At 37.2% G+C, this 25,972-nt stretch overlaps 1 protein-coding gene across 1 annotated transcript in view; it reads right to left on the bottom strand.

Annotated features, from left to right (window-relative positions):
- CFAP299 (cilia and flagella associated protein 299) overlaps window positions 1-25,972 on the bottom strand; it is a 633,586-nt gene that overhangs the window by 387,011 nt on the left and 220,603 nt on the right. The gene's annotated exons all lie outside the window — the stretch shown is intronic.

The following is a 25,972-nucleotide window of genomic DNA, read 5'->3' as shown; positions in this document are numbered from 1 at the left end:
CCTAATACATTGCAGAAACTTTTTAATACAGCTTATTCTTTCAAAAATATTACCCTCCACAGTGGCCAAGGTCAGTCTGAATTTAGGTAATCTGCTATATATAAGTGCAGATCACATACATTAAACTAATCTCAGAGGTATTTGACACCCTGCCTTTCGAAAATATTTTCTCTGTTTATTATTCATGGATTACTAATTTTTCCCTTTGAGATCTGGTAATCTTTAGCTTTTTGTTTTGTTTTGTATCCCAATTTCAAGTGTATAACATCCAAGTTTCCTACTGATAGTCAACAACGTTCATTCCTTCATTGCTAAAGGCACGTATTATGATTGGGTCGTACACCTCATAAGAGCACTACTGTAAGTGCTTCAGGAATAAACGATCCCTTACAACCTAAACACGAGTGTCAGACCTCAAAGACTTCCTGGGAGTGTAGCAGTAGCAGCTTGCAAGATCAGGAGCAGCAGTACCTCATTCTGTATGAAATTCATAATAACGCAATCATGAGGAGCACCTAAGAGAGTTTTGAGTCTGTATTCATTGTTAACAGGGGTCCTTAAATTCAGTACCTCTGTAATTTTAAAGTCACAGTTTCTGGACTGTGAAAGAAAACGGGACCGGAGATAAGGGAATTTATTTCCTAGACCCCTCTGGGCCACTAACTCTATGGCTTACCCTCTAAGAGACCCAGTGTTCTTACCTCTCATTACCAATTCTACCTACAACAGCACAGAATCAAAGGTGGTTCACAGGACATGAACGTTAGGCACGTGATTGTAAAAAGCCACCTATCGTCACTCACTGCTAGTGAAGAACTTAGAAAAGCTACTTGCAACAATTTATGGGGGGGTGTCTTAAACCGTAAAATCACAGGATATGATTTGGGGAAAAGTTATTAAGGAAATGGAGATTATAGAGATGTGGATTCAGCAGCAATGTAAGGGACAGACCTAGAGATCATATATAAGGTAAGTTGGCTGGGGACCCATGACTCACTTTGTGCCCGTCATAACATGTAAACCAGTGCATTGTACAAAATAAGCGCTTTGTAAATGTCGCAGCTGAAATGAACAGGTACTTCAGAGGTTCTTTCCTTTCTCAGTTTCACTAAACAAAACTACTGTGCACGAAGTTTATGCTTCCACACAGTTGAGCTTGGCTGGAGGCCAAATATGACATTTGGGCATGCATCATACCATTTTGTGGAAAGTCCTTTTTGCATAAGTGAAATAAATGGACATTGGAAGTAATTTCTTCTGACAAGATTGAGGGCAAGATTCCAGGATCAGATGCCCCCAAGACTGTACGAAGTGAGAATTCAAAGAAAGATGTCTTTTTTCAAGATTTACTCCTAGAAAAATAGGAAATATGACCTGGGTGACTGGAGGTTAGATATAACTAAATAGCTTTTCTCAAACAAAGTTGGGAATTGGGAGCGATGTCAGCTGAAGGAGGAAGGTCTCTACCACACCCATCAAAGACTTCTGGATGTGGTCCTATACTATCCAGAATTTGCTGTCACTTGTTTATCAAACCCACAAACGTTGAATGCAACAGAGAGACAGCAAACATATTGAATTAATTATTTAAGATTCCAAAATATTGGGAGAAGCTAGGACAAATGATCCGAGGAACATAAACATCACAGAATGCTGAAGAAAAAATGTAAATTGCTGCTTTTACTAGCAAACTAACCAATTCCTTTAGTGCGGAATGAAGGGCTTGGCTTAATAATGATTCATACTAAAAATATGATGTTCTGGTTCACCATAACATTTAATTTATATTCTGACTTGACTGTGGCCTAAGCCAGTGCAATCAAGGGATGCACTACTACAGGTAGAACATGGATGACAGGAATCTGGAGTACACTCTGGTCTGTATTAGTATACTGTACTCTATCTACACTGTCGTATAGCAAAGCAATGAGTCTGGTTTGGGGTCCCATAGTGGAGTGCCCGTGGGCTCCCTCCTCAGGTTCTTCTCAACCTATGCTCACTTATTCAGCAACAGTATCCAATCTCATAGCTTTAAGGCCATCTGTACACTCAACACTCCCCAAATCTCAGCTTTGATTTACACTCCCACTCTGAAGTCCAAATTTTTATATCCATGCCTACTTAACATCTTTGCTAGGATGTGCAGTAAGTGTCTCAATGGAATTTCATTTCTACTTCACACCACATACACACAAAAATAATTGTAGGTAAAAAAAATACATCTAAATATAAATAATAAAACAATAGAATTTCTAGAAGTTAGCATAAGAGTATATATTTGTGATCTTGGAACAGCAAAGATTTTTTTAAATATATTTTTTAAGTATTTTACTTATGTGTCAGAGAGACAGAGACAGAGAGTACAAGCAGGGGGAGCAGCAAAGGCAGAGGAGAAGCAGGCTCCCCACTGAGCAAGGAGCCCAATTTGGGACTCGATCCCAGGACCTGAGCCAAAGGGAGATGCTTAATTGACTGAACCACCCAGGTGGACCGACAGCAAAGATATGTTAAACAGCATAGAAAAAGTCCTACCTATAAAGGAAAAAAAAAACTAATAAATTGTACCACATTAAAATTAGGAACTTCCCTTAGTAGATCAAGTCAAAGTAGAGCTAGAGAAAATATTCCTAACACATATAAACAGTTTTAATCCTGAATATATGGAAAACACCTTAATTTTAAAAAGGTAAAAACACGGTAAAAAAAAATGGACAAAAGTCTTCAATAGTCATTTCTCAAAAGAGGATATCCAAATGACCAATGAACATGTGAAGACCTCATCAGTAATCAGAGATATGCAAATTTAAGGCACAATGAGATAATATCACACACTAAAATATCTAAAATCAAAAATTCAAATACCAAATGTTAATGAGACTATGAAGCAATAGGGGCTCTCATACATGGTTACTGGGAATATAAGTTGCTCAATTTACTTTGGAAAGTGACATTGTCTACTAACATTGAACATAAACATATACTATGACTTAACAATTTTACTTGTAACTACATATCCAATGGAAAATCATGTATATATCCAAATAAGGACACGTATGAGAATGTTCACAGCACCATTATTCAGAGCAGCCCAAAACTATAAACAATCCACTCTCCATAAATAGTAAAACTGAAAAATAAATTGTGTTATCATCAATGGAAAAACCTCAGAAACGCAATAATATTTACCACAATACACACAATAATATGAGTGACTCTTAAAACAAAATATTGCATTAAAGAAGTCAGACAATATGGTTTTATTTATATCAAATTTCAAAAGTGACAAAACTATTCTATGGTGTTAGAAATTAGAATAGTGATTATGTTTAAGAGTAAGAAAGTAGAGACTAGATGGTCAGGAACATGGCTTATTTGATTATCTATGATATTCTTTTTTTACAATTTGGAAGTATTGATCAAATGGTTTGTTCACTTTATGGTAATTTATGAGGCTTGCTCACTTATGAGTTGTGTATTTTTCTTTATATGCTATCCTTTGATTTTAAAAAGTTTTTTTTTAAAGATTTTATTTATTTATTTGACAGACAGAGATCATAAGCAGGCAGAGAGGCAGGCAGAGAGAGAGGAGGAAGCAGGCTCCCTGCTGAGCAGAGAGCCCGATGCGGGGCTCGATCCCAGGACCCTGAGATCATGACCTGAGCCGAAGGCCCCGGCTTAACCCACGGAGACACCCAGGCGCCCCTGATTTTAAAAAGTTTTAAGGGATATTTGAAAATTGGGGAGTATCAAAAAGAAATTCAGAATATGAAAGCTTACATACCGATTGAAAAATTTTAAAAAGTTAACTTCAAAACACCCAGAAAATATAAAAGGAAAAAATGAAAGCTATCTTCAAAAATCACAGAGTGGCAGCAGCAGTATTTTATATTGCTCCAGAGGATGAATTAGTGGAAGAAGGCAGGTTTTCCCCAGCACAGTCAATTATCAGAAATCTCGGAAACAGAAATAGCCTACAAAGAAATGAGCTACCTATCACTGAAAACATTTACACTATTTTAACAGAGGCTGCATGGTTATTCGCCAGAGAGCTGAAAAAGGAATCCCCAGTTGGAAAAGAGGCTAAAGAAGATAAACTCTGCTCTCTTCAATTATAAGACGGTATGGTTCATGATGCAATTGGTGTCAACGGTACTTGTCCCTCCTTCCTTTCCATCTCCACTCCCTCTCTCCCTCTCTTGACTCTAAAAACATAATAATACAAAATGAGATTTATTTTTAAATGAGATCTTTTATTTTCTCAATTCTATTTCATCCAGGTGAATCACACAAAGACCTGCAAGTGTGATGGGCACCCTCCCCGGGGGCCAGATAGAGAGTGCTAAGTATTTCACACCCTGCCAACTCCACTTCCCCCAAAGGAGAAAGTACTTTGGAACTCGATGTTCTTCCTCCCCAAATATTTTTCCAAGAATCTTGGAGAACTCCGTCATCTCAGAAAACACACAAGAAAATATGTGCATAATTTCCCTTAGTAGATAACTTAACTATTTCATACCTGATTACAGATGCCAAAGTGGCATGCATTATCCGTTTAATGACAGTTTCGTATCTTAGGTCTACAGAAACCCCCCAAACAACAGCACTTTATTGAATTTTATATTCATTTTGACATACTAGCTTCAAATTCTTGACAGGTCATTTTATTTGATCAGTCTTTATCCCAATCCAATAAAGTACAAAAAAGGATTTGCATCCAAAACTCACCTTAGTACTGGCTTATCAAGTAGCATCTATTGCCAAGAAACAAATACATATAAAATATTAGACAACCCTACCAAATATAGTGCCCAAAGGGTTCCTATTATCACTGGGTACACTTGTTACTTCTCCTGTTTTTCCTAAAAATCTTTAAAATATGGAAAAATCTGCTTTACCAAAAATGACATTAATAAATAACAAACTTTTTATATACATACATATAAACTGCACATACACATGAACATATTACGCTTACATCAAACATTAGATTCTTGGTAATAAGAATATAGTGACATTATTCTGCTTTAAAAAAAAATAAAGATCTAGGGGCGTCTGGGTAGCTCAGTGTATTAAAGCCTCTGTCTTCAGCTCAGGTCATGACCTCAGCGTCCTGGGATCCTGCCCTGAGATGGGGCTCTCTGCTCAGTGGGGAGCCTGCTTCCTCCTCTCTCTCTGCCTGCCTCTCTGCCTATTTGTGATCTCTCTGTCAAATAAATAAAATCTTAAAAAAAATAAAAAATAAAGATCTGTAATTATTGAGAATTAAAATATATCTAGCATCATTGGGACACCTGGGTAGCTCAGTCAGTTAAGCATCTGACTCTTGATTTCGGTCAGCTCAGGTCATGATCTCACGTGTCATGAGATCAAACCCTGCCTTGGGCTCACACTGAACGTGGAGTCTGACCAAGACTCTCTTTCTCCCTCCCCCTCTGCCTCCCCACCACAGCTCTCTCTAAAAACTAAATAAATAAGTCCTCTAAAAATTAAAAAATATATACCTAGCATTATTAGCAAAAAAAGATGTGGCATAGTTGAGCTTATTCATGGAGGAAGAAAAGAAGAAGGGAGGCAAGGACAAGGAAAAGTACTGCAACCAAGAAGAAAATCAACTTCATCAGTTAATCCCTGGAGAAGCTCAGCTCTGAGAAATTGCAGTTGCAGAGAAGTCAAGGAGTGAGAGGTAGGGCCAAAAGGTCAATCAAACACACACTTCACCTGCATGAATAGAATTAATCAATAGCCCAAAAGCCATACCCCTCAAACAGCTAGACAAAAGATTAAAGATTACTACCTAGAGAAACTAAACCTCTGAAGAGAATGAGAGTACATACTTGGTGTCACATAGCAAAGTCTTCTTCATTTAAGAAGGTCTCTGTTTCCTGACAAGTCATAGAAAGGTTAATGAAAAGCCTATCAGAGCTCACAGTCAACTTTTATCTTCCCTTTTTCTTTTTTTTTTAAGATTTTATTTATTTATTTGACAGAGAGAAATCACAAGTAGGCAGAGGCAGGCAGAGAGAGAGAGGAGGAAGCAGGCTCTCCGCTGAGCAGAAAGCCCAATGCGGGGCTCAATCCCAGGACCCTGGGATCATGACCTGAGCCTAAGGCAGAGGCTTTAACCCACTGAGCCACCCAGGCGCCCCATACCTTCCCTTTTTCTTAAATATGAATGAATAACCAAGGATCACTAGACATTTGAGAAAAATCTTGCAACAAATACATACAAAAAAAGATTTACCCTGGAAGACACAGAAATAATTTAGGAAACAGAAAATTAACCAACAAAACAAAACAAAAAATTCTAGTCTCCTCAGAAATCACTTAAGAACACAATACTAGGGAGAAAGCACATCAGCTAACAGTGATGTATCTGTTCAGCCTGTTCATCTCAAATGATAAGACCATGACAGAAAAGGAATAAGAGGGATGGGTAATCAAAATTAATAAATTAATCTCAGAGACTGAGGCAATCTTAGAAACTAGAAAATATCCAACTATTTGAAAACTAACAAATTTTAGATAATTCATGGGTCAAAAAGAAATCAAAAGGGAAATCAGAAAGTAATCTGTACTGTATAAAAAATAAATTGCATGAAAATGAAAAAATGACATACCAAAACATCTGGTGGAATAAAGCAGTGTTTAGAGGAAGAGTATAGCTCAAAAACATCTATATTAGAAAATAAGTCTCAAATAAAAAACCTAAACTTTCATCTTAAGAAACAAGAGCAAATTAAACCCAAAGTGAGAAGAAAAGAAATAATAAAAAGCAAATATCAATGATATAAACAACACAAAATCAATAGAAAAGATCAATGAAGCTAACAGCTGGTTCTATGAGAAGATCAATAAAATTGATAAACCTAGGCCAGACAGCTCAGGAAAAAAGAGATGATAGAAATCACCAATATCAGGAATGATACAGGTAGATAGATAGACAGGCAGATAGATACAATGGAATATTATGCAGCCATCAAAAAAATGAAATCTTGCCATTTGCAACAACATGGATGGAACTAGAGGGTATTACGCTAAGTGAAATAAATCAATCAGAGAAAGAAAATTATCATATGATCTCACTGATATGTGGAATTTAAGAAACAAGGCAGAAGATCATGGGGGAAGAGAAGAAAAAATGAAATGGGATGAAACTAGAGAGGGAGTCAAACCATAAAAGATTCTTTATCTCAGGAAACAAACTGATGGTTACTGGAGTAGAGGGGGTTGGGAAGGATGGGCTGGCTGGGTGACAGACACAGCGGAAGGTATAAGCTATGGTGAGCACTGTGAATTATGTAAAAGTGATGAATCACAGACCTGTACCCCTGAAACATATAATACATTATATGTTAATTTAAAAAAATAATAAAAAGAAATCACCAATATCAGGAATGAAAGTGGGTATCACTACAGATCCTACAGACATTACAATGATAAAGGAATGCTATGAATAGCTTTATGCCAAGTAACATGACAAGTTATAAGTAACACTACAAAGTGGGCATTCAACAAAAGACAACTATCTTAATTAAAATTGTTAACACTGCTAAAATTGGTTAAATACGAAGAGGAACAGATTTCGAAAAAAATGAGTGAAAGATAAACTGACCCATCTAAGATTTCCCCCCATCTCTCAAGAACCAAGGCAGAATACAAATGGATTTGGCCCTTATGCCAAATCAAGCAGGTGTTCTTGATAACTTGACTATAATGAAGACATTGCTTCAAATCTACTCCCTCCCCTTAAACCTCTCTCCCCAGGATTAGTAAAAATAGAGACCAGCAATGGTCAGATATGTTGAATTGGTCCAATGAAAAGCACCTGCCAACATACACAGTTTTTTACATCTATAGGAACACAACACTTGATGGAGGAAGGTGGGCGGGGGATGGTCTAAACGTGTGATATATTAAGGAGGGCATTTGTTGTGATGTGCACTGAGTGTTATATTATGTGATGAACCGGTAAATCCTACACCTGAAAGCAATTTTACCATATATGTTAACTAACCAGAACTTAAATGAAAAATTGAAATTTAAAAAAAAAAAAAAAAGAACACAAACTGTTAAGTCCCAGCTGTAAAATATACTGTTCCCCTAGGACTCAGGAATGGGAGACAAAAATGGGAAGGCTCAACTGCATTTCCTTTCCACTATAGCATCTAAACAGAATACTGTTTCCAAAGCTTGACTGTCAAAATCACTTAATTAATTCATGGCACACTGGAGTTAAAGAGAAAAAGAGAAATGAACATGATTGCTAAATTTTTGTTTGTGATCAAAACCTTGCTGAGATCATACATACCAACCTCTTGAAGTACTAAATATTCACTTGGGAAATCAAAAGAAAAATCCTTTGAATATGATGCAATATAATTTTTTCCTAATAATACAAACATTAAATTAGAACGTTAGTTATTACAAATTTCTGCCAACTTCACCATCACGTTTTGCAAATTAGATTGAGCAATAATGTTCATAAAGAGTAATCATAGCTATAGTCTCCTTATTGCTCTGGAGCTCAGCTCTGTTATTTATTACAGCGCAGCCAACGTCTCCTCTGACAGCTCATTTTCACTAGAATCTTCCTGATGAGGGAGGACCACTGGTAGTTTGAGGAGGTGAAGCTATTTGTTGACAGAAAATCTATTTAATTCTTTCATTTCTAATAAAATATTTCATGTATTTAGAACCTTTCTTTTCCCATTGCTTGTTTTTTATCATTCACAATTTGAAAGCCATTGTGTTTGTTAACATTAGGCAGCCAGAAGTTTTTTCTTAAAATTTATGCACTTGAAGAAAAAAATATTACTATTATGTTGCCTCAAAGATCAAATACTCTGATGAATACACACAGTCACTATTACACATGTCTAAATCCACAACAATCTGTAAATGTTCCAGTTATCTGGAGTAGCAGATTTTTTAATTTCATTTAACATGAGATAACATTTCATTTAATTTCATTAACATGAGATAACTCCAGTTATCTGGAGTAGCAATTTTTAAAATTTCATTAACATGAAACATTCAAAAAGTTAAAGCCCTTATGTAATTACCACAATCAGCATATCCCACAATTTTATACTTTATTGGACCCACTGTACTTGGATTTTCTCCAAAATTTGTAGGAATTTTTCAACAGTTCTTGGTTGACCTTTAAGTTGCTGTGTGAAAATAAAGTATACAGAAGTGGATTTAGATGAAGCATGAATTTATAGTTCATTCAATCAATTCAATCAATGCTTTCTGTGGTTTGTTCTGGATGGAATTGGAAGCAATTGTTCTCACAAAAGGATTCTGCTGAATGATTACCCTCTCTGTATTAGAGATAAACCTTACTAATTTTAAGGTTGTAGGTAAGATTCCCTTGCTGTACTACTGGTTATTTATCGCAAACATACAGATGTAGCAAAAAGAAGGGTGATATGTACCTCAATGTTCATAGCAGCAATAGCCACAATAGCCAGACTGTGGAAGGAGCTGAGATGCTCTTCAACAGAAGAATGGATAAGGAAGATGTGGTCCATATAGACAATGGAGTATTATGCCTCCATCAGAAAGGATGAATACCCAATTTTTGTATCAACATGGACGGGACTGGAGGAGATTATGCTGAGTGAAGTAAGTCAAGCAGAGAGAGTCAATTATCATATGGTCTCACTTACTTGTGGAGCATAAGGAATAACATGGAGGACACTGGGAGAAGGAGAGGAGAAGGGAGTTGGGGGAAATTGGAGAGGGAGATGAACCATGAGAGACTGTGGACTCTAAGAAACAAACTGAGGGTTTTCGAGGGGAAGGGTGGGGGATGGGTGAGCCTGGTGATGGGTATTAAGGAGGGCATGTACTGCACGGAGCACTGGGTATTATACACAAACAATGAATCTTGGAACACTACATCAAAAACTAATGATATACTGTATGGTGACTAACAGAATACAATAAAAATTTAAAAAAAAAAGATTTCCTTGCTGTAAACCAAAAACTGGACTCTGAGAAAAACAAAAAATTTATTGGAATGGTCCTGCAGTCCTTTTTTCCTTTTAACATGATCTTTGTAAGATGATCCACACTGATAATACAGGATACACCTAGTTTGTTTGTCACATGGATTGCCGTATGCTGTTCATCTACAAATCATCTACAAATGAGCCACAGCTTGTTCTCATGTTTATGAACATTTAAGTTATTTTGCTATATTCTAAGTAATGCTCCAGCGCACATACTTGTAACTACCTTGTTACACATAGGATGGACAGCTTCTCTCAGACAGGCATGTACTAGCTTAAACATTATGCACACCTTTCTCTTTACGAGACTTCATTAAACTGCTCTCTGAACTGTGCCTAACAATGTACTGAACGTTGAATCATGAACATGATTTCTCACTTCTTCACAACCTCACTGCATTTGGCAAGATCTGTCACTTTATTTTTTTCTGATCTTGTATATGCAAAATATAACTCATTTTAATTTTCATTTATCTGATACTAGTACAGTTGAGCAATTACCTGTTCATGCTCCAGTACCATACTGCCTAACAACGATGGCTTTTTAATGTACGTTGTTACATGGTAAGACTAGTTATTCACACCATTACTTTTTTTTGCAGTTTTCCCATTTTTTTTTAGAAGTTAGAACATGTTCACTTACTAAAGATTACTAATGGCCTTACTTATGAGATAATTTATCTGTAACTAAATCCTTTGCTTTGTGACTATGACATAGCGATGATATCATGTGCACATACGTACACGTGGCAGGTACAACGGCCAGTCAGTGTTCACCAGTCACACCTGCTTTCCCCTCGCACTCGGCACAACTGTTTTCCCAGTCTTCCCAAGTAAGTGCGGCCATATGAACTGGTCCTGGACTGAGTACTATAAACCAGATTTCCAGTCCTGACCTACGAAGAATCTCTCAGCGGTTCTCTTTTCTCTCTTCCTCGAGTGATTCTCAATATCCGGGGCATTTTCAGAAGCTATGTGATGAAGTATTATCTTAAGATTATCTACCATATCGGTCCTTGAGTAAGTACATAAAACAGAAAAAGCTCTAGTGTGAGTTTAACATGGACAAACAAGGTAGAGTGAGAAAGCATTACATTTTTATTATATTAAATCTTTAAGGTTTTGTTTTCTTACATAACTGATTTTGCCATAATTAATACTTCATAGATTATATATACATATATGCACATTCATATATGTATTCATAATCCTTTATCTGAAAACTCTGCAGCTAGAAACTCTGGAGCTAAAATTCAGAATATTTTTATTTTGGTAAGGTAACACAGTAGGTATACATATATAAATCAACATTCGCAAGTAAGCCTAGGACAGCATCTAGTAACCAAACACATTCACTTTTTGGCAATGAGCCAAAGGGACAGCAACACTAAATGAGGTAAGATTTATAAATAGTCTCATTTCAGATCAGGTTTCACTGGCAAATTACTCTTTTTCAAACGCTAAAAAAAATCTTTTGGTTTTCAGAACTTTGCTAATTTTATTTTTTTATTTTTTTACAGAGAACGAGAGAGAATGAGTGAGAGCCAGCAAGCAGAGTGAGGGGCAGAGGGAGAAGTAGACTCACTCCCTGCAGAGCCCGGAGCTTGATGGGGGCCAGGGCCTATCCCAGGACCCTAGGATGGTGGCCTGAGCCCAGGGTACCTGTTTTGTTAGGGAACCTGAGCGGGATCCTGGCGGAAGAACCAAGCGGCACTCGGAGACTCTGGAGGATCCGGGGTTTATTTGACACGGATGGGCTCAGAGGAGGTTGTCCTCCAGAGGTCTGAGCCCCGAGCACAAGCAGGAGGGGATTTACACTCTTCTACTTGTGCATACTTGGTACTTTTGGTGCCCGCGGGAAACGGGGTAGGAAAGAACCCAGAAGGGCTTTGAGACAGGGACTGGAATTCCGTTGCTGGTCTGGTCAGCCAGCTTACAGTACAGTTTTCCCCTCCCAGTTCAACCCCCTGAGACACCCAGGCACCCCACAGTACTTTGTGGATTTTAGATTGGCAGTTAAAGGAAGGCGGACTTAGAAGTTCACATAAGCCTTACTGGAGCATTTACTGTGAATAAGTCAGCAGGCCTTTTACCATTTTTACCCTTATTTTTGTTTATGAATAGAAACAATGCATTCTTAGGTTATTCATACCTCTATTAATGTCTAAACAATCCTACTACATTTCACCAATCAGATAAATAGCCAAGGTCACCTGTTTGCACAGACCTTCGGGAATATAATAATGCCATAATGTGACCAAACAGTTCATTTTTCAAATTTTAGTGACTTACATCTATTTTCTTCTTTTTCCTATTCCATAAGCAACCAATAACATTCAAAGAGACAAAAGCCATATGATTTCACTCATATGTGGAACTTAGGAAGCCAAACAAATGAGTAAAGAGGAAAAAAAGAGAGTGAGAGGGGGGGAGGCAAACCAAGAAAAGACTTTTTTTTTGAAGATTTTATTTATTTATTTGACAGACAGATCACAAGTAGGCAGAGAGGCAGGCAGAGAGGGAAAAGCAGGCTCCCCACTGAGCAGGGAGCCCGATGCAGGGCTCAATCCCAGGATCCTGAGATCATGACCCGAGCCGACGGCAGAGGCTCAACCCACCGAGCCACCCAGGCGCCCCCCAAGAAAAGACTCTTAACACAGAGAACAAACTGATGGTTATCAGAAGGAAGGTGGGAGATGGAGAACGGGTTAAAGAGGTGATGGGGATTAAGGAGAGCACCTAGTGTGATGAGCACAGGGTAATGTATGGATGTGCTGATTCACTACATTGTACACCTGAAACTAATACTACAGTGTATGTTAACTACCTGGAATTCAATTAAAAACTTTAAAAACTGCACTAAATTTGGGGCGCCTGGGTGGCTCAGTGGGTTAAGCCTCTGCATTCGGCTCAGGTCATGATCTCAGGGTCCTGAGATCGAGCCCCACATCGGGCTCTCTGCTCCACAGGGAGCCTGCCTCTCTGCCTAGTTGTGATTTCTCTCTGTCAAATAAATATTTTAAAAAAATAAAATTTAAAAATTTAAAAAACTGGACTACATTTGAAAATGCTTAGTGTCGGGGCGCCTGGGTGGCTCAGTGGGTTAAGCCTCTGCGTTTGGCTCAGGTCATGATCTCAGGGTCCTGGGATCGAGCCCCGCATCGGGCTCTCTGCTCAGTGGAGAGCCTGCTTCCCCTCTCTCTCTGTCTGCCTCTCTGCCTACTTGTGGTCTCTGTCTGTCAGGTAGATAAATAAAATCTTTAAAAAAAAAAAAAAAAGAAAATGCTTAGTGTCTAGAAAGTAATAAAATATATCTCCGCTCCCATGACCACAATTATTATATTCACAAACACATCTTTCGTGAATGCATTCTGACACAATGCTGTTTCCTGAATCACAAGTAGATTCGCCAGCTTCATTCTGCCAGTCCTTCAGAACAGCACCTGTTATGTATGGGAACGTGTACGAGTGAGTGTAAGATTTAAGTAGGAAAGCTTAGTATATATGCAAAATTTCTGGACCTGAAAAACATGTTTGGACTTGTCATTATTTATAAACAAAGATGCCTTTGCAGTAAAATACATTTTATTTTAATTCAAAAATACCATTCTTATTTTAGAAACGGGACACTAAAGAAGTAATTAAACCTTTATAAAAAATGATTGGTGGGGCGCCTGGGTGGCTCAGTGGGTTAAGCCGCTGCCTTCAGCTCAGGTCATGATCTTGGAGTCCTGGGATCGAGTCCCGCATCGGGCTCTCTGCTCAGCGGGGAGCCTGCTTCCTCCTGTCTCTCTGCCTGCCTCTCTGCCTGCTTGTGATCTCTCTCTGTCAAATAAATAAATAAAATCTTTAAAAAAAAATGATTGGTAAATTTAAATACCTTAAATGAAAATATTTTTTCGGCATATATACAGTTACTTATTGGAGAAGTAGGATTCTTTTCTTTCAAAAATGTCTAAAATCAAACTTTTTCATCTGCAGTGCATGTGGGCAGTGTCCCTCCTAGATCCCCTTTCCCAGACTCGTACCCCCCCAACCAGATGCTGCAGGTGTTAAATGGCTAATGGTTCACACCTGTTCTCTCCTCAACAAGGACTGCCCTTGGCTGACCTGAGTCACTTTACTCCCTCCTCCCCCAACCCTTGCTGCAGCTGATGATTAGTTGACAGAGACAGGAAAGGGGAAGGAGACTGTGCATAAAACACACCCCCCTTGTCTCAAGGCAAATCAACCTCTGATACAATTCGAGAGCCAGAGATCACTGCGTAATCAGAATGGAGCTAGATTTCCACTGAAATCACGTCTCTGCCTACGTTTCTCTTCCGTACTATCATGCTTCCCTCGTGCCCTTAACCGGTTTCACATGAGAGAACTTTCTCACCAAACAACTTCCACTAAAATCTCTACCTTAGGCTCTACTTCTAGGGAACCTGAAATAACAGAACACATATTACTTACTTTTTTTTCACAAAACACATATTCCTTATATTTTATTAAACATCTACTAAGTATTAGCTTATTGTGCCTTAAACATTATAAAATTTTATTCTAGAAGTATCTCAGCTATATGAAAATGATTATATCATGTGTAGGAAACTCAGGCTCTGTAGAGTTGAAGACCTTGTGTTTAGCTTGTAATAAGGGGGGAATCCAAGAATCTAACTCTAATTAATATGGCTCCAAAACATCTGCTCTTTCCAGAATTTCTCACTGCCTGCTTCATATTTTTATCTAGAAAATAAAAAAAAAAATTAAGGATCTATTCAACTATACTTTTTTCAGTAAAATGTAAGTTGATGTGCATTTTATTTTCCAAACACTGATGTAATTTGTTTAAAATGAAGGTAAGATTGAATGGGTCATATAATTTCCATAAGGGTTTATTAATGGACAGGCATGGATTCAATTAAAAAGGAAATAAACATCTGTATAATACCTTCATTTTCTTGAAACGGAACATTTTATAGAAGTTGGAAAATAGCAAGGAGGGAAAAGATCATGTCAGCACAATGTTACTGGTCATATACAACGCAATCTTATGTTTCATAGAGATTTCAACACAGGAAATGGGTATATTAGGAACTGCCCAATTCATAGGTTTTCCTTACCCACGTACAGTGGTTTCTTTGAATGACTCTGAAGGAAAAGTTGTAAGCAGTGCTTTTATACCAGCTTCAATAATGCATATTTCAAAGCCCAAACCAGTCAGCCATGTAACTGTTTACATAGTCAACATTCAGTGGGAAAATAAGTGTCAACAGGTTCCATTTTCTCAGCCCAGAACACCATGTGACCTTTCATTACAATCCTCATGAGTCTCTGATTAGGAAAGGAATATTTTATTTTTGTTTTTTCCATTCAATAAACCCAGGATTCTTAGTTTACTCCCATCTGAAAAAGAACAAGTAGCCCCACCCCATCCCCACTCCACCATTTAGACACTTAAGAGTTACATAATCCTATTACATTAGAAACAGTGTTGGGAGGGTCCAGGTCTTTCCTTTGTTCATGGCCAATAGCAAAGTGGTTTGCACACAGCAGAAAATGAATAAAACAGACTGTGGTTTCCTATCACATAAATCAAAACCCATAACATAAAGTGTTTGTTTTAATATTCTGATTTCTGTAATATCTTGGTAATGATCAACAATCTTTGGAACCCTAAGAAAATCTGTAAGTATCTGAATGCCTTAAGGAACTCTTTCAACCATCTTTTCTAGAGACTCAAAACCATTCAACGCTTCCCTTGAAAACCACTGCATATTTCTACAACTTCTTTTTTATTCACTATTATAACTCTAGCAATGCTACAATTTTCTTTTACTGCAGAAATCACAATTGTTAAATAAGTGTCATGTTTTATGCAGGGTGCCAAGTATCTAATCTGCATTTTCTTTTCAATAATTAATATTATGATGAGGGTATTCTTTTAATCTCTATATGACAGAGCAGGGCATTGTGGCTTGGAAAATTCAGCACAGACCTTTGTGATCTGTAATAGTGGCTAAGCAGTAAATCTAGAACATGAGTCTAGTTACTATCCATCTCTAAGTTCCATGCTCTTATCTACTGAAATACAGTAAATCTGTTAATGGCAAGATCACATTTCTCTTTCCATTAATAAAATTAACAACTGCTCACACCCTATTGAATCCCCTAAGTAGAAACACAAGAATAGAACTCAACTCCCAGTTCCTAAATCAAAATCAGTAAGACAGCTCATAGTTTTCTCCACAATTACTGAACTCCATCTTTTTCCACTATTTATCCCATCATTTCTTTATCCCAGGCTTTTATTATCTATTTTCTAAAATGTTACAGTGGCCTTTCAGTTGGCTTCGCTGTCTCATACCTCATTCCCCCTCCCACAGAGCTGTGTATCCCCCTGCTGCCAGTGTATTCTTAAAATGCATGTCTGATCACATCAACCATTTGACTACGTTCTTTGACAGTTAGCTCATCCCCTTACATGCACTCTCTAATGCTACTGAGTGCAGCCCAGCAGAGCCCTCTGAGATGGCTGCTGTCTGCTTCTTTGGCTTCCCTGTCTGCTCCCCCCACGTTTATTTGAGACATATTTATAAGGTACAACTACTGCACTTGGTGACCCACTGGTTGTGAGATCTGAGGAGCATAGGAGGAAAAGAAAATTAATTTCAATGCATATAAATTTAACTATCTGAGGGATAGCAATGTGGAGATAAACACTGGGGTAAATTTTGGAGATCTTTTTTCTCCAGTTACCTACTTAACATTTCAACAACTTCTTTTGCCAAAGCAACTCAAACTCTATATACTCACAGTCAGATACATGGTCTCTCTGCGCCCCTCTCTTGACCTTTGAATGCACCATGTGGCAAGGAGCTGCAGCTCCATCTACCCAGCTGTGGGGACCGGTTGTCCACGTCCACTCCCTCTGTCTCCGCCCCGGTCTGAGCTATACCCTGTCACCACAGCCTGCCCAGTTTACCTTGTAAGTAACTGTCAAGTCAGCTCTTCATCTTCCCTGTCATCTTCTGGATCCAGGCTATTATTTTATCTTCTCTAATCTGATCTTGCATGTATTGGAATCTGTTTTATCCTCCCTCTAGTTTATTCTCTGTCCTGAAGATGCACTATTTTTTTCTGTCTGAAAATCTGATTGTATCATCTCCTGACCATTTGTACACAATCAGAACTTGCTGTTTTTCCTTCACAGCACCTGCCACAGTTGTAAGTTTGCTTTATCTGTATGCTTTCTTGGTTACTCACTTTCTTTCCCAAGCAACTCCAAGATCCATATGGCACTTGAAATCCACTGTATCTCCAGAAGCTCGCATAATACCTAGTATAGAATAGCTACCAACATTTAATGAATAATTGAATAAATTAATTAATAGATGCACAGCAAAGCCCTAAGCCTCTGGTTTGGTAGCAAGAAACACATTCATTGGATTAATGGCAGTGGATGTACAGGGGCTAGATCATTCCAAGAAAAATGTGTATAGTGGAAAGGATGTAGCTTCAAGTAGTCAGCCCAAGAAAGAATAAAATCTAAAGTAAGAAAACTATAAGATAATTATGTCATAGACACCAAGATAGGAAAGAAACATGTTGATCAGAGTAATCTAGAAAGAAACTGGAAACTATTGTTTCACAATAACCCACTTTTCCTCTTTATTTCTACCTAGATAGACTTCTCTTCATACAATCATCACATTTTTGACCTTTACAATTTTTAGTCTTGTTCATATACATGAAATGCTCTCAAGACATTACATCTTCATTCAAGGACCCTCTGTAATTTTACCATATCTAATAAGGTATTTTTGGACATTGCAAGAAAAAAATACCCTTAATCTCAACTTGATTTAAATATTTAATGCATGTAACATTCTCTCTGGTTTTTCTGAGAAAATGATTTTTCGGTATCTCATGTATTCACACAATCTGCTTAGTTCTCTGAATTTTTTTAAGTTTTTATTTAAATTCCAGTTAGTTAACATGCAGTGTAATATTAGTTTTAGGTATACAATATAATGATTCAACAATTTCACACAACATCTGACGTTCATCACAACAAATGCTATCCTTAATCCCTCCCACATATTTAGCCCATCCCCCCCTTCTGGTAACCATCAGTTTGCTCTCTATAGTTAAGAGTCTGTTTCTTGATTTGCCTCTTTCTTTTTCCTCTTGCTCTTGTATTTTAAATTCCACATATGAGTGCAATCATATGGTATTTGTCCTCTTTCTCTAACTGACTCATTTTGCTTAGTATAATACTCTCCAGCTCCATCTATGTCATTGCAAATGGCAAGATTTCTTTTCTTTTTTTAAATTTTATTTTTATTTATTTCACAAAGAGAGAGAGAGATCAGAAGTAGGCAGAGAGGCAGGCAGAGAGAGAGGGGGAAACAGGCTCCCCGCTGAGCAGAGAGCCCGATGCGGGGCTCGATCCCGGGACCCTGAGATCATGACCTGGGCTGAAGGCAGAGGCTTTAACCCACTGAGCCACCCAGGTGCCCCAAGATTTCTTTTTTTTTTTTTATGGCTAAGTAATATTTTAATGTGTGTGCGTGTGTGTGTGTATCATTTCTTTATCCATTCATTAGCCAACAGACACTTGAGATATCTCCGTAATTTGGCTACTGTAGATAATGTTACTATAAACATCAGGGTGCATGTGTCCTTTTCAACTAGTATATTTTATTCTTTGGGTAAATACCTAGTAGTGCAATTGCTGGATCATAGCAGAGTTCTATTTGTAGGTTTTTGAGGAAACTCCATACTGTTTTTGCAGAGGGGCTGCACCAGGTTCCATTCCCACCAACAACATAAGAGGGCTCCCCTTTCTCCACATCCTCCCCAGCGCCTGTTGTTTCTTGTGTTGATTTTAGCTCCTCTGAGAGGTGGTATCTCATTGTAGCTTTGATGTGCATTTCCCTGATGATCAGTGATGTTGAGCATCTTTTCATGTGTCTGTTGGCCATTTAAATTTCTTCTTTGGAAAAACATCTATTCGTGTCTTCTGCCCATTTTTAAATTCCATTATTCATTTTGGGGGTATTGAGTTTTAGAAATTCTTTATATATTTTGGATACTAATCCTTTATTGGATATGTCATTTGTAAATGTCCTCTCCCATCCCATAGTTTGCCTTTCAGTTTCATTTGTTGTTTCCTTCACTGGAAGCTTTTTATTTTGAGGTAGTCCCAATGCTTTATTTTTTCTTTTGTTTCCCTTACACTGGGAGATGTATCTAGAAAGAAGCTGCTATGGCCAGTGTCAAAGAAGTTATTGCTTGTGTTCTCTTTTAGGATTTTCATGGTTTCAGGTCTCACATAAAGGTCTTTAATCCCCTTTGAGTTTATGTTTGTATATGGCGTGAGAAAGTGGTCTGGTTTCATTCTTCTGCATGTTGCTGTCCAATTTTCTCAACATCATTTGTTGAAGAGATGGTCTTTTTCCTGTTGGATATTCTTTCCTGCTTTGTGGAAGATTAATTGACCATTAGCTGTGTGGGTTCATTTCTGGGTTCTCTTTTCTGTTCCATTGATCTGTATGTTTATTTTTGTGCCAGTACCATACTATTTTGATGACTACAGCTTTGTAATATAACTTGAAGTCCAGAATTGTGATGCCTGCAACTTTGTTTTTCTTTTTCAAGGTTGCTTTGGCTATTCAGGGTATTTTATGGTTCCCTACAAATATTAAGATTGTTTGTTCTAGCTCTGTGAAAATGCTAGTAGCATTTTGATGGGGATCATATTAAATGTGTATATTGCTTGGGGTAGTATAGACATTTTAATAATATTTATTCTTCCAATTCATGAGCATAGAACATTTTTCTGTGTCATTTTCAATCCCTTTCATCAGTGTTTTATACTTTCAGAGTAGAGATCTTTCACATTTTTGGTAGGGTTTATATTTAGGTATTTTACTGTTTTTGGTGCAATTGTAAATGGAATTGACTCCTTAATTTCTCTTTCTGCTGCTTCAGCATTGGTGTATATAAATGCAACAGATTTCTCCTGCAACTTTACTGAATTCATTTTTCAGTTCTAGCAGTTTTTTGGTGGAGACTTTCAGATTTTCCATATATAGCATCATGTCATAGAGGGAACATACTTCAACAAAACAAAGGCCATATATAAAAATCTCATAGCCAGTATCATACTAAATGGGGGAAAACTGAGAGCTTTTCCTCTATGGTCAGGAACAAGATGGGATGTCCACTCTTACCACTTTTATTTAACACAGTACTTGAAGTCCTAGCCACAGTAATCAGACAACAGAAAGAAAGAAAAACCATCCAAATTAGCAAGGAAGAAGTAACCCTTCACTATTTGCAGAGGACATGACATTGTATATAGAAAATCCAGAAGACCACCAAAAATCAGTGAATATTTTATGTCCACCTACACATCAGTGTGGTTTGCCTCTGAGTTTCTGAATATCTAGAACCACACTTGCTTAATCTTTTTCCAAGCACTTGTCATAAACATATACTTAATGCCTGCCTCACTGTAGAGGTGGTATTAAACGCTTCACAACATAAGCAATCAGAAAAATACACTTTCTCAGGAAACAATAAATCTGCTTATAAGTGAGAAGGAAATGGTTAGTCATTTTAGAATTTTTTTTAAAGATTTTATTTATTTATTTGACAGAGAGAAATCACAAGTAAGCAGAGAGGCAGGCACAGAGAGAGAGGAGGAAGCAGGCTCCCCACTGAGCAGAGAACCCGATGTTGGGCTCGATCCCAGGACCCTGAGATCATGACCTGAGCCGAAGGCAGAGGCTTTAACCCACTGAGCCACCCAGGCGCCCTGTCATTTTAGATTTTAAAGAATTTTTATATCTGAAATATATGAATCATAAGATAGAAATATTTTAATATATGCATGGTACACGTTTAAAATAAATTAAATAGTTACATTTTCAGGAAAACATACTCATTATATCTGTCATATGAGGCACTACACAATTAATAAAAATCCTTTTAACATTTTTATACATGAATTGCACGTAAGTCTCAATGTTTTGTCTAAATGCACAGAACATCATAGTGACTTAAAACAAGAGTATTTTGGAAGAAAATTTAAAGAAAGGAATGTATGTGTTTCTGTATAATATGCTTGTATGTATGTGTATATATGTATACATGCATATATATATTATATAGACACATACATGAAGCATATATTATGTATGAATTCAGAGGCACTCATAAAATAATATTGATTCTTGAATTAAATCAAGGTACCTCCAGCTTAATATAAGCTTTTTTAAAAAAGGGATTTATCTGAACAGTATCTATAAACTTTCAACTGTCATAAAACCCTGTTCCCTCCCAGGGCATAGCCCTGAGACTACATGCCTAAGCAGTAGGTTTGTAGAAATGGTATGAGTGCATTTAATAAGCAAGTAATCCTATAACTTGAGCATTGAAGTATTGGGGTGGGGGCCCACTGGGAAGTGGGGACAGACAGGAGTGCTGTTTTCCCAAGCTCTAGGCTCTTTGGCAGAATAAATTCAAGGCCTAAATGGAAAAAACTAGTAAATCAATTTGCAATTAGTTGACCAGAGGGAGAAAGAGGAAACCCCGAACAAGATTCAGTTACACTAAATAGCACTTGAAACCTGGTATCACCCAACTTAAAAATAAAATTAAAAGTTGTGCATGTGGGAAGGTAAATCCAATCTTCTTCTAATTTCCTAGCAACATTTAAAGAAAATTACCTAGGAAAATTGCTATGGAATTCTCCTTCAAGCCTTACTAGGCCATGCAGATCAACTATGTCAATTCTAAAACTACATCATAATTTTTCCAGCTTGTACTTTCATTAAGATGAAACACAAAGAGTAGCAAATGAGCCTCTGGGTTGGAGTTCTCCATTTATTTTGCATTCACTATGTAGAGAAATGCTAATACGTAGGAAATAGTCGTTTCCCTTGGAGAGTTCAGACCTCATAAAGTTCACATATAATTTCTGTTGTCAGCAAATTAATATAGATTCAAATCTCATGAATATTGTATACTTTATCGGACTACTTTTTTAAAAGTGTATCCATTAACTAAATGGCTTTTAAGTAAGCTTATGATCCTCATAATTAGATCTGTCTAAAATATGTTTATTCTCTTATAGTTTTCTATAAAACCATTTGGAGTCTGCTTTAAGACCAGACTAGGAAACAAAATTAAACCTTAAATGCCACTCTTGATACAATGATATGTATTCTGCTGATTATAATATCAAAAATTCAAAGACCCAAATAAATGAATGCCCATGTTATTTTCAGAGTCAGCAAGGCTATGAGTCTGATAAGATTCCAGTTTCCAAATTAGTGACCACCCACCCAACATTTAATGTTAACTATTTAGTGTACTCAATCAAAGTTAAATTTAGGAAATTTTCTAGGGAAAAACCAAATCCTAACGATGTATTTAAAGATCATTCAGAGCAACAATGCAGAGAAAACATGTATACTCACAGCAGAGCTCTCTTATTGTCCCAAACCCAAATTCACCAACCTACTTAGCACATGTGCCTACAGACTCTTTCTTTCTTCTCCCTATAACTTTAAGGGTGGCTTCTGCCCCTCTCAAAAGTAAATTCTTTCCTAGTGTTCCAGATTCCATCTTCCTTTTAAGGATTTCTTTCCAGCAATTGTTTCCTTTCTCCCCTATATCATCAATACCCCTCTCTGTACTTACTCGATCATTCCCACTAACATAAAAAACGGGTTAACATTATCCATCTTATATTAAAACACAACAAAACAAACTTCCTGGGCTCCAGCTCCAGCTGTAACTCAATGTCTACACTATCCTTCACTGCAAAAATCATTAAAAAAAAACCGTTGTTTCTCCTCATTTTCATTTACATATTTTTTTCTTTCTTCTACCTACTCCAATGAGACATTTGCCCATACCCTTCATTGAAACAGCCCTCCACCAATGTAACAGTGACATTTACCTAGCCAAAAACAATGTCAAACTTTTTATCATTTGTTATAGGCTGAATTTGTTCCTCCCCAAAAGATATGTTGAGGATTTAACCCTTGGTACCTATGAATATGACCTTATTTGGAAATAAGATCTTTGCAGATGTCATAAAACTAAGATTCGGCCATACCCAACTGGGGAGGAGGATCCAATATGATTGGTGTTGTTATAAGAGCAGAAGACAGAACACAGGTACAGAGGGAGAGTGCACATGATGACGGAGGCACAGATTAGAGTGATAGATCTACAAACCCAAGAACACCAGTGATTTTCAGGAACACCAGAAACTAAGGGAAAGGCATAGAAGAGATTCTCCCATAAATCCTTTAGAGAGAACATGGTTCTGCCAACACCTTAATTTCAGACTTCTGGCCTCCAGAACTATGAAAAAATAAGTTCCTACTGTTTTAAGCCCCCAATTTAGACTAATTCGTTATGGCGGCCGGGGGAAATGAATGCATCACCTTATTAACCTCTCAGCAGCATTTGACATGGTGAGCATTCTTTCGTTTGAAAGTGTTTCTTCTTCCAGTTTGGAGCATGGCTCCCGCCTGACTTTTCTCCTACTTGCTACTTGTCAGTATCAGTTGCTGGCTCTTCCACACATTCCAGATCCCTAAATGTTGGGTACCGTAAAGGCCTGTCATAGAACCTCATTCTCTGACCGACATGCTCTACTTAACAAATATTTGCAAGCCCACGACTTTACATACCACTTAGATATTGGTGTGTTTCAGATTTATATTCTAACCAAGACTTCTCCCCTAAGTTCCAAAGCAATATGTGTAAAAGACAATCAGCTTCTCTACTTGAGTATCTAATAGGTGTCACAAAGTTAATACTGCCAACACAGCACAATTTCATTATTGATTACTGAAATCAGCATTCCTCAATAGTTCTCCTGTCACAGTGAGTAGCACCGACATTTATCCCTCGTTCAAGCCAGAAACTGAGCAATCGCCCTACCTTCCTTTCTTTAACATTCCACATCAGATACATCAATGAGTCCTATTTGTTCTGCCTCTGAAACACAGACACGATTCAGTAACTTCACTCCATCTCTGCTAGCATCAACCTGTTGTTGAGTTTCATCTCTTGTTGGTTGATTACAAAAGCTCCCTATCTTACATCTTTACCTCTCTCAAGACCTGCTTCCCACATCTTCCACTCTGCACAGCAGCAGTGAGATCAGTCTTTCTAAAGTGTAAACAAGATTAGGTCACGTCTCTATTTAAATTTTCCATTGACTGTCTAGTTTAACATAGAAGAATATAAAAATTAAAATTAAAGAATAAAACCAAAATTCCTTAAAATCCCTATGATCTGGCTCTTGATTTCCTCTCTGATCTCACCTGTCTCTATAATCTCTTTCAATAAATATATTCCAGCCATTCTGGTCTTCTTACCATTTTTTGAGTATGTCATGACTGTGATTATCTCAGGAGTTTTTAATAGGCTATTCCTTTTTCTTGGGATGTCGCTCCCTCTCAAATCCTTTTCTGTTTGGGATGTCTCTCCCTTCAAATTATATGGCTATCTTCTTCATGTCATTGAAGTCCCAACAGATGTCACCTCCTCAAAGTGATTTTCCTGTATACCTTAAATAAATCAACCAACCACTCTATTCAATCTCTTCCTACTCAATTTTCTACTTTTATGTTCTCCATAGTACCTATCCAGAGATTAAGTTAATTTTTCCACTTTCATTTTGCTTACTTATTTCCTATCCCCCTCTCTAAAATGTAAACTCTATAGGTCTTCAATTCTGTTGTACCCCAGTGCCCCAGGAACGAAAACAGTTTCAGGTGTGAGCAGGTGCACAGGAAAATCTATTGATTGGCAAGTGAATGGGAGCCGGGTAAGAAAATACATAGGTGTATCATTTAGGAGACTATTATAGTAATTTCCTTAAGATATAATGGTAGTTTGAATCAAAGTAAGTGATAGTTGAGATGGTGAAAATTGAAGTAACTTGATTTATATTTTGGAGAAATTAGTGGTTCGTTCAAGTGAGAGAGAGTAGGGAGTCTACAGTAACTGACATGAGTGGATGAGTCTATCACTCATTATTAAAGGAAATACCAAGAGGAAAGAAAGACTTAAAAAGATATTTTTGAGAGGAAGTATACCACTGTGGTTAAAATGTGGGTTTAGGGTCTCTAAAGCTATTTGTGTTTATTGATTTATTGGTTTACTGTCTAATCATGGGCCATTTTTTCAACCTTATGGAATCAGGTTATGGAGTAGATGAAATTTGTTCTTGTCAAGTATATATTTTAAATTTATATGAAAGCTTTCATAATCCTTATCTTGTTTGATCATTAATGATCATATGTCCCTTCCTGAAAGTCCTTATCATGATTCCCATGACATCCTACGTTTTGCCTTTGTAGCTGCTCTTTCTATTAAGAGTCAGATAAATTTTAAACTTTTCTGTTGTAATTTAGAAGGCCCTCCAGAGTCTAGTCGCTATCCGTATTTCCAACTTCACTTCTTCAATCTCACTTGTCCACCTCCCCCAAGAAGCTTTCCCTGATTTCAAGCTCAGTTAATTCTATTAAATTATCTAACTAAAGTATGAATTTTTCTCTCTATGAAGTATATTGAGGATTTTGTCTGCATGTGAAATTTTCAAGAGTCCTGTTGGAAAAATTCCAACTATTTTTCGAGAAAACCTTGGTAAAATAGACCACCTTATATACATATTTTTCTGTTACTGTTTTAAACTTTTTATCACACTACTTCTGATTATTTTTCTCTAAGACATTTATTACAGTTTGAGCATGAGTATTTGCCTTTTTTAATCCTTGACTTAGAACCTTTTTAAAACCTACAGAAGACTGTTATCTCTAATATCATATTAACAAAAGGTAAAAGTAAATATGTATTCCAAATAACATTAAAAACTTCATATTTGATTCAGCACACATTTTAATAAAGCAAGACCATATTCTCCTTGGATGATC

This window comes from Lutra lutra, chromosome 2 (genome assembly GCF_902655055.1).
Source record: "Lutra lutra chromosome 2, mLutLut1.2, whole genome shotgun sequence".
In the NCBI taxonomy this organism is placed as follows: Eukaryota; Metazoa; Chordata; class Mammalia; order Carnivora; family Mustelidae; genus Lutra; species Lutra lutra.
This window is presented reverse-complemented; position numbering and strand designations above follow the sequence as displayed.